Source organism: Belonocnema kinseyi, chromosome 3, assembly GCF_010883055.1.
Source record: "Belonocnema kinseyi isolate 2016_QV_RU_SX_M_011 chromosome 3, B_treatae_v1, whole genome shotgun sequence".
Lineage (NCBI taxonomy): Eukaryota > Metazoa > Arthropoda > Insecta > Hymenoptera > Cynipidae > Belonocnema > Belonocnema kinseyi.
The window spans coordinates 30,809,235-30,817,303 of NC_046659.1; the positions used below are offsets into that span (position 1 = coordinate 30,809,235).

The following is an 8,069-nucleotide window of genomic DNA, read 5'->3' on the forward strand; positions in this document are numbered from 1 at the left end:
ATATTTTATTTACAAAAAAGTTCTGAGGTTCAAAAAAACATTCAGTGAACTGAAAAACTGTGGTCGGTAATATAGGTATTTAGCTGTGTCACATGCCCTTAAAGGAATACCATAACAATAAAAAACCGTTTTTCTTGACAACCAGTCATTTTTTCAACAATTATTAGAAGACAAAAAGTACTCTATTACAGGTATACTCCCAAGATTAATACGAAGTATTTTATCAAAATGTTAATATTTACCAAGTTATTCTCAATTTTCCTTGTTTTTCCCTTTTTTTCTATCACCCGCTGTATCTTTAGTTATTCAAAAGAAGGTGTGCTCAAAATTAGTACACGAATAGAGTAAGTCTTGTGCAAAGAATTAACGTCAGCCACTTTCAGGTAAAACAATAACTTATTCTACTATAAATAATCGTAATCAGAGTCACGTTCTTAGCTTCTGATTATCGTAGAAAGTTGTAATAAAGGTGAATATGATTATAAAAATTAAACCAAAAAAAAAAATACCTTCACTTTGAAACATCCATTGTTTATTATTGTTAAACTTTATATTTTATCGTCGAAATACGTTCGATCTTTATTACCGTGACGAATGTTAAATTTCCCGGACCTAGCCTGGGGTCGTCTCATATTTTTTGATGGTCATTGGTGTAGGCATTAAAAATTCTTCGTGGTGCATTTTTCCGAGTATAGAACTGCATTAAAAATGCACCAGAAGCTGAGATCGTGCCACTGATTATGATTATTTATAGCAGAATAAGTTATTGTTTTAACTGAAAGTGGCTGATGTTAATTCTTTTTACAAGACTTACTCTATTCGTGTACTAATTTTGAGCACACCTTTTGAATAACTAAAGATCCAGCGGGTGATAGAAAAAAAGGGAAAAACAAGGAAAATTGCGAATAACTTGGTAAATATTAACATTTTGATAAAATACTTCGTATTAATCTTGGGAGTATACCTGTAATAGAGTAACTTTTGTCTTCTAATAATTTTCGAATAAATGACATGTTGTCAAGAAAAACGGCTTTTTATTGTTATGGTATTCCGTTAATTGAAGTTTTCTCAAAATATATCAATTTTATCAAAAAATGATATAAAAATGAAAATATGCATCTCTAGGAGTGGGTCCACTTTTGTTATAAACTTGTTTCTGTAAAATCAATTTCAAGAAATTTCACCTGAATGTCCGGCGACTTTGAAGCTGCCAGGCATCCAGGTAAGTGCCTGGAAATGCGCAGGTGGTATTTCTAATTTCAGCCCCTACATGTATACCAATTTTCAACCTTATCCGAGTCACGTTAGTCAACTGTCCAAAATTTGCGCCTTTGGCAGGTCGCCATCGGTAAACGCATCCACTCACACCTGCCAGACACCCATTTTAAAGTTCCTCATCATCAGCGAACATCTCAGGTGAAAATTGGTCTTATCCGTATCACGTCATTTACGTTGTGAGCCCACGGTCTATAAGATAAGCGACTGAAAGATTAACCTCATGACTTGCGACTTTAAAGCTTTTCTTGAAAATCCCAAAGTCGTATCTGTATTTATTTTCTATACTAAGGTTAAGGACGCAGGACATTTCCATCACGGTTAACCAAACGATCATTCACTGCCAGCCTGCCCTTAATTGCTTGGGCATAACCCTTGAGAGAAGACTATCCTGAAACCTCGCATTACTGCTGTTCCTGCTAATACCTCCAGAACCGTCAATATCCTTCGGATTATTGCGAGAATCTTTTGGGAGAATCCCTTCTGCTCACAGGTCACAAGGTATTGATCAGAGCATGTCTGATGTTGGGGAGCTTCCCTTTTTTTAGGGCTAGTGCAATGGTCTTAAAAATGCTGGACACAGTCGATCGTGAATTTTTCAGGAGAGCCTTAAGGTGTATGAGCTTGACGCTCATCACAGTGCTCATCTTCTAGGCCTCCGAGACTCTTTCGTCATTCCGTACGGCTCTACTGACAAATAGGTTCAGTCTCCGTCATTAGAGGTGGAAAGGCTAATATTTTCAATAAAAAATTGAAGTTAGGAAAAAGTGATATCCACAAATTTAATAATAAAACAGAAGTTGCAATAACTAGCAGTTTATATAACATAAGTTACAAAGTTGGCTAGAAAAATTATCAGTCTCAATAGGAAAGATGCAATGAGAGAAAAAAACTTAAATGTCTTGTTTTCCAAAAAATTCCCATTTAATATACAAAATTCAGTGCATTACCGACCGCGTACAAAACTAATGGATTGTTTAGACATTCCATAAATATGCGTCACTCCTCTGCATTTTAACGGACATCAAATTTACAACCGATTGTTTGTACCTAGCAGGCAGTGAAGTTACAATGGCCGTACTCTTCACCTCGATTGCAATGAAGCAATTGAAATTACGATCTGGGAAACTCGAAATCAATGATGAAATGCTTGTGAGAATTGCGGGAATTACAACTGAATTGATCACGAATGGTAGCCAATATAGTTTTAGAATCCTTAGTATTGTGCCCAGCGATGACGTTTCAATCGCAAAAGGAAGCCTGCTAGCTGAGAATAATGCATATTACTTTCTTTTACAAGACGCCTGTGTTTCAGACCAGTGGATTTTGGAAAATGTAGTGCATGATCTGAGGGCTTTTTGCATGGTTGCAGCTGCCATGAAACTCTATGGCTTTTTGACAATAGAAGAGGATGATTTGTCTGACCACATCATACTACAAATAAATCGAGTGCGAGCAGAACTTTAATAGTGACACAGGGGTACTCTATTAAAAAAAAAAAAAAAGGAAACTGATGATGCAGCTGATCATGATGTTGATTCTGGAATTGAGGATGATTTCGCGAGTGATTCCCAAATGGATAGGTGAAAAATATTTGAAAAATAAAAAAGTGACTGTATTCAAGTGCTTTTGAAATTATGGAAAAAATGTAATGAAAAATATTATGAAAAAAATTTCTAAATAAATAACTCCATTTAAAGTGTTGAAAATGATAAAAATGCAATGTTTTATTACAATTTATTATGTCAATTTAAATATATTTACAAGGAAATTCTTCTGAATTTATTTCTTATTAGGTATTTACACTTCAATCAACAGCTTTGATCCATTGTGTCCCCTCTCAGCTTTTAACAAAGTGAAGTTCGTTGATGGTTGAAGTGAAAATACCTTATACTTAGTTCAATTAGTATTATATTTTTCAGGCTTATAAATATTTTGAAAGAAATTCCATATTTCCCATTGATTTTTCTTGCTATTTTTATTTTAATATTATTACAATTTAAAGTAAAAATGTAAAATTTAATTAAGACTAGAACTTTAAATTTAGAATAAGGTTTAAGAACTATAGACTTAAGCTGTGAAATATTTAAGGATTAAAGCAGTGTAAGTAAATATTTTCAAGAAATTTTTTTTCTATAAAGTAAAAGTTTTATATTTACGTTTTTTCTTAAAATAAAATACAATTTTCAGTGAAAATTAGTTTTGAAGCTTTAAACGATATTTTTGAAAAGACTTTATCTCCTTAAGGCGTTAGATTATATTTAAGACTAGAATTTGGAGTGCATAGGCATAAGTTCTGAATTTAAGAACCTTGGAGTTTTAGCTTTGAAATATTTTAGATTTTAAGAAGTGGGCAATTACTTGGCGAATTTAAAAAAATGGTAAGTGCTTTTTGAAAATCATAATTCTTTTTAATCATCTTAATTTGAAAAAGAAAAATAATTTGGAACATTTTTTAAAAATAAGAATGAAGTCTGAAGAACATAAACTTAAAGGCTTGAGACGATAATTTTTAAAACACTATCTCTTCAAGATTCAAAACATCTGTTAATGAGTACCCATTGTAGCCTGATACTCGCTGCTAGACCTGACCTAAGGCAAATTCTCTAGTTGGTCATTGACAAAGTCATAACCTTGAACACACATGGGGTTATAGGAAATAAAAGGGAGTTTTCATGATCTATTTTGTCCCTTTTATTTAAAAAGAAAGATCCTTTACAGTTTTTTATAAATTAAATGCTTGACAATTTTGGCACAATAATTTTATACTCATTTTTTTACCAAATCACTAATTGGTTTATAATCAACAATACGGTCATGCACTATAAGACAATATGCTGATTTTCTCGCAAGGAAATTTTCTTTTGCTTGAAATTCCAAGCGAATATTTACCGGTCCAAATTTTAATGCTTCGTTTTGTTTCAAACAGTTAATTACCGTCAATGGAGCATATTGCACAAAATCTTTCTTCGATATTAAAGTCTGAGGCTGTTTTCCGTAGTATGTTGATTAAAAATTCGCTAACGTTTCATACAATAAAGCATACTGATTTTTATCAAAATCTAAATTTCCGTATCGATAGCATTGAGAATTAAGAAATAATTTAACATCAGATATTTTGCAATGATTAAAATAACTAGAATTTTCAGCACCAACATTTTTCTTATTTGTTTGAAATCCAGGGTCGGCAGAACTGGATATTCATATAATTTCCAGGAACGGAAAACTCATTTGAATTGATGGATCTTTTTCAATATATTTCAGCAACTTGAATTTTCGTTGATCTGACAATCTTACATATGGTAATAACCACTCTTCCTTAATAATTGAAATTTTGAAAGCTTCAACTGCGTCCCCTGCTGCTGTTTTTATAATAGCGTTTGTATCATCTTTTGATCTAATTAATATGAGCTGATGCTTAGCACTAACAATTATTTTTTGAAAATCCTCAGTAAAACCAAATATCATACTAAGAGGTATCGATACATCAGAATACCTATTTGCATTAGTTAATGCTTGTTTATTGATAAAATCAAGCCATCCAGCGTTTCAAAAAAATCTGCTCTTACTAGAATCCATGGAAACATAATTGAGCATTGAACTCGTATTTTGCCTCTTCAAACAAATGACATATGCCATGATTAACTAAAACTGTATTAGTAGCTGGATTTCCATTAGCTTTAGTTGATCTTCCTTGAATGTGAAGTGAACTTCTGCTTGGCGACACACAATGATCTTGATTTTGCATAGCAATTCGAATTTCATCACTGTTGTTAAAGGTTGAGGAGGCGTAGGGCTGATGTTATTCTCTTCTTTTTACGAGAGGTGTGACTTTTAGACGTTGACTCGCTAGGAACTTCACGTTCTGAGGTGTAAACTTCCTGACGATAGGTGTTTGACTGAACATTTTGTGGTATTTTACCCCACTTTTATAGCTGTAACCAACTTTTCTATTATTAAAAATAATTATCATTACCTAGAAGACTTTATATGCAATCGAGTCGTTATGACTTCACCTCGAAAATTCACTACATGCCCTTCTTGATCAACTATTCGCAGCTGTATATGATCTATTATCTTGCCGGCGATTGGTAGGTGAATGACGTGTGAAGGTACTTCAACGATCTTATATCCTGGAGGCACAGCAGGAAAAAATTCATGAATAGTATGCATTTTTTCACCATTTATGTAAGCTTCTGTCGTTATATTACATTCTGCTGCAACTGCTAAATCTGTCAGATTTACCAATTTTGATAATAAGAATACACAGAATACTGGAACCTATAGGTTCAAGTATTCTGTGTGTAAATTCCAATAAACGTGCAATAGAATCTAAATGTTCAAAATTTATCTCTCGTTTGCAATTAATTTCACTGTATAATGTATTATTATTATTTGGATTAATGGAAATTTCGATCCCCGATTTTCCTAAAATTAATTGCAAATATTTCTTTACATCTTCTATCTCATAACTACCTGTAGGAATTGTAATTGTTTCATTGCCCACATAAAATTTATTTTGCCCTAAGTCCACGTTTGGAATTGAATTAAAAATCAGAAATTCTACAAGACCCAGAGTGTAATTTTTTTAAGGTGAATGTTTAATGGGTGGAAAATATTGAATTTCAAGAGTCGGTGACCTTCCAGACGTCAGAGTAAATTAATCGTCCATCATGATGGTGAAAACTTGACTGAGTTTAAATAATTACTGTACATGTTTATTTACATTAAATATACTACGAATTCTCAATTGGCTACATAAAAATTTAAGACATAAATGCCCCAAAACATATGTATTGTAAGCATGATGCATTTTATGATTATATTTTATGCTCAATCAGTATTTCAGCTAAATTCAGCAAATATTCGGTCTTACGGTCAATGATAAAATTAAAATAAAAGCATCCGAAATAAAATCTGAAAAACATATTTATTTCTTTTAAAAATCCTCAACGTTTCGACCAACACTGCGGGTCTTTATCAAGAGTCGATATACACATGTTGTTCTTTCAAAATGACGAGTCGACGTTGAAATTTAATCCATTTGCCCATGTCACTTCTCACGTTTTCACCATAACTTGTCGAAATATAAGACAGGTATCCCATTATTAACAGTACGTTACTGACCTTGTAGTTAACAAATATACGAAACAATTGTAGATACAGCAGATACAGCAGAAAGAACAACATTTGTATATCGTCTCTTGATAAAGACTCGCAGTGTTGGTCGAAACGTTGAGGATTTGTAAAAGAAATAAATATGTTTTTCACATGTTATTTCGGATGCTTTTATTTTTATTTTATCATTGACCGTAAGACCGAATATTTGCTGAATTTAGCTGAAATACTGATTGAAAATTAAAACGGTCGAAGAAAGGAAAAACAGTTTTGGATCTGCTGTATCTACAATTGTTTTGTATATTTGTTATATTTTGTGCTACCAACATCGAGGTACTGAATGAGATCTGAAGGAGGCCTTAAGTTGCCGAAACTATCAAAATAAATAAATGCATCACCAGATTTCTTATATGCAACCCAGTGTGAACCTTTTCCATTCTTATCATTCAGATTTATAACCCTACATGGATCCTGCGGGGACAAATGTGCCCCACGCGAAATTCAATTAATTCTCCTTAGCAAATATCTCTGATTTTTTGGTGCAGACCCTAACCATAATTCAGTTCGACTGTCCTAGAGTGCGGTGAAGTGGTTGATGTTGTCGGTTGTTCGCTGTCTGTCAAGTAAAAAGCAAATTCTAAGCGCTTGGGGCACATTCGTCCCCCGGAGGATCCGTTACGTTCGAGTTTCGTCACGTTAAGCCAATTTCATATTTTCATGTAAATGAACGCATTTGACGTATATTTACAGTATATCATGGTATTTTAATGTTTCGAGTTGATTTTTTGTACTTTAAGTGAAAATTAAATGTAATAATTACTAAAAATGTGACATATATCAATGTTAAGTTGTCTTCTTTAATTTTATTCATACCGTGCCGATGCTGTGAATGAGAAGTTGCAACCGACCTGTGTGTGACGAACATAGGGCGGTCTTGTGCAACCTTTGCACCGAAGTAGATTAAGCTTATTTAATGCAAAATTCATTGTAATTAATTGTTTTTAAATTTAATTTAATTTCGAGAATTAGTTTGAAAATAAAAATAGTTTTTAAAAAAAAAGGCTTCTTTTTTAAATTCCGATGAATTTTTCCTATCTTTCAAACTTACTAACCGCTTTTTCATTGAAAAAAACTTTTTCTTAATTGTTTTTATCTTTATTTAAATGAAACCATCTTATTGTGCATCAGAAAACAAAGAGATTGACCTATTATATATTCATATTATTTACAATAATAAGTATTTTGCCCGCGCTCATGATATTCCTCATTTTTAAAAAATTTCTAACTTCGAATGTTCAAATAAATATACTTTTTGGAAGAAACCTAATTATAAGCTACACCATCTTAAACTACAATTTGTCCCCTTCAAAATGGCGTTGTAAAATTTGAAATTAGTTAATTAGAAAAGAAATGACATGATTTTTTCCAACAAATGTCAAAAACACGATTTTTCTAGATTTTTATTTTTTTAAACATTTTTTTCAACATTTTAAATTCATTAAAACAGGATGTTGTATACACCAATCTCTCCGACATCAAAAAATGAAGAGAATGGTGTATAATAGCACACAGTTGGGTGAAATCGGAAAACGAGGTTCAAAATGACATTTAGAACGCAATTATGCACCGATTTTAGAATTTTTTTTTTTTTGAAAAATTCAGAACTAAATTTTTCA

At 32.3% G+C, this 8,069-nt stretch overlaps 1 protein-coding gene across 2 annotated transcripts in view; it reads left to right on the forward strand.

Annotated features, from left to right (window-relative positions):
- The window catches only part of LOC117168976, a 44,195-nt gene that overhangs the window by 16,894 nt on the left and 19,232 nt on the right, over positions 1-8,069 (forward strand). Inside the window, exon 2 of one of the 2 annotated variants that reach the window (XR_004466596.1) lies at positions 2,591-2,797. The exons of the other annotated variant lie outside the window; for it this stretch is intronic. The gene's annotated coding sequence lies outside the window, so the exon portion shown is untranslated. Of the gene's footprint in view, positions 1-2,590; positions 2,798-8,069 lie in introns of those variants that run through there. 2 annotated transcript variants of the gene reach the window in all.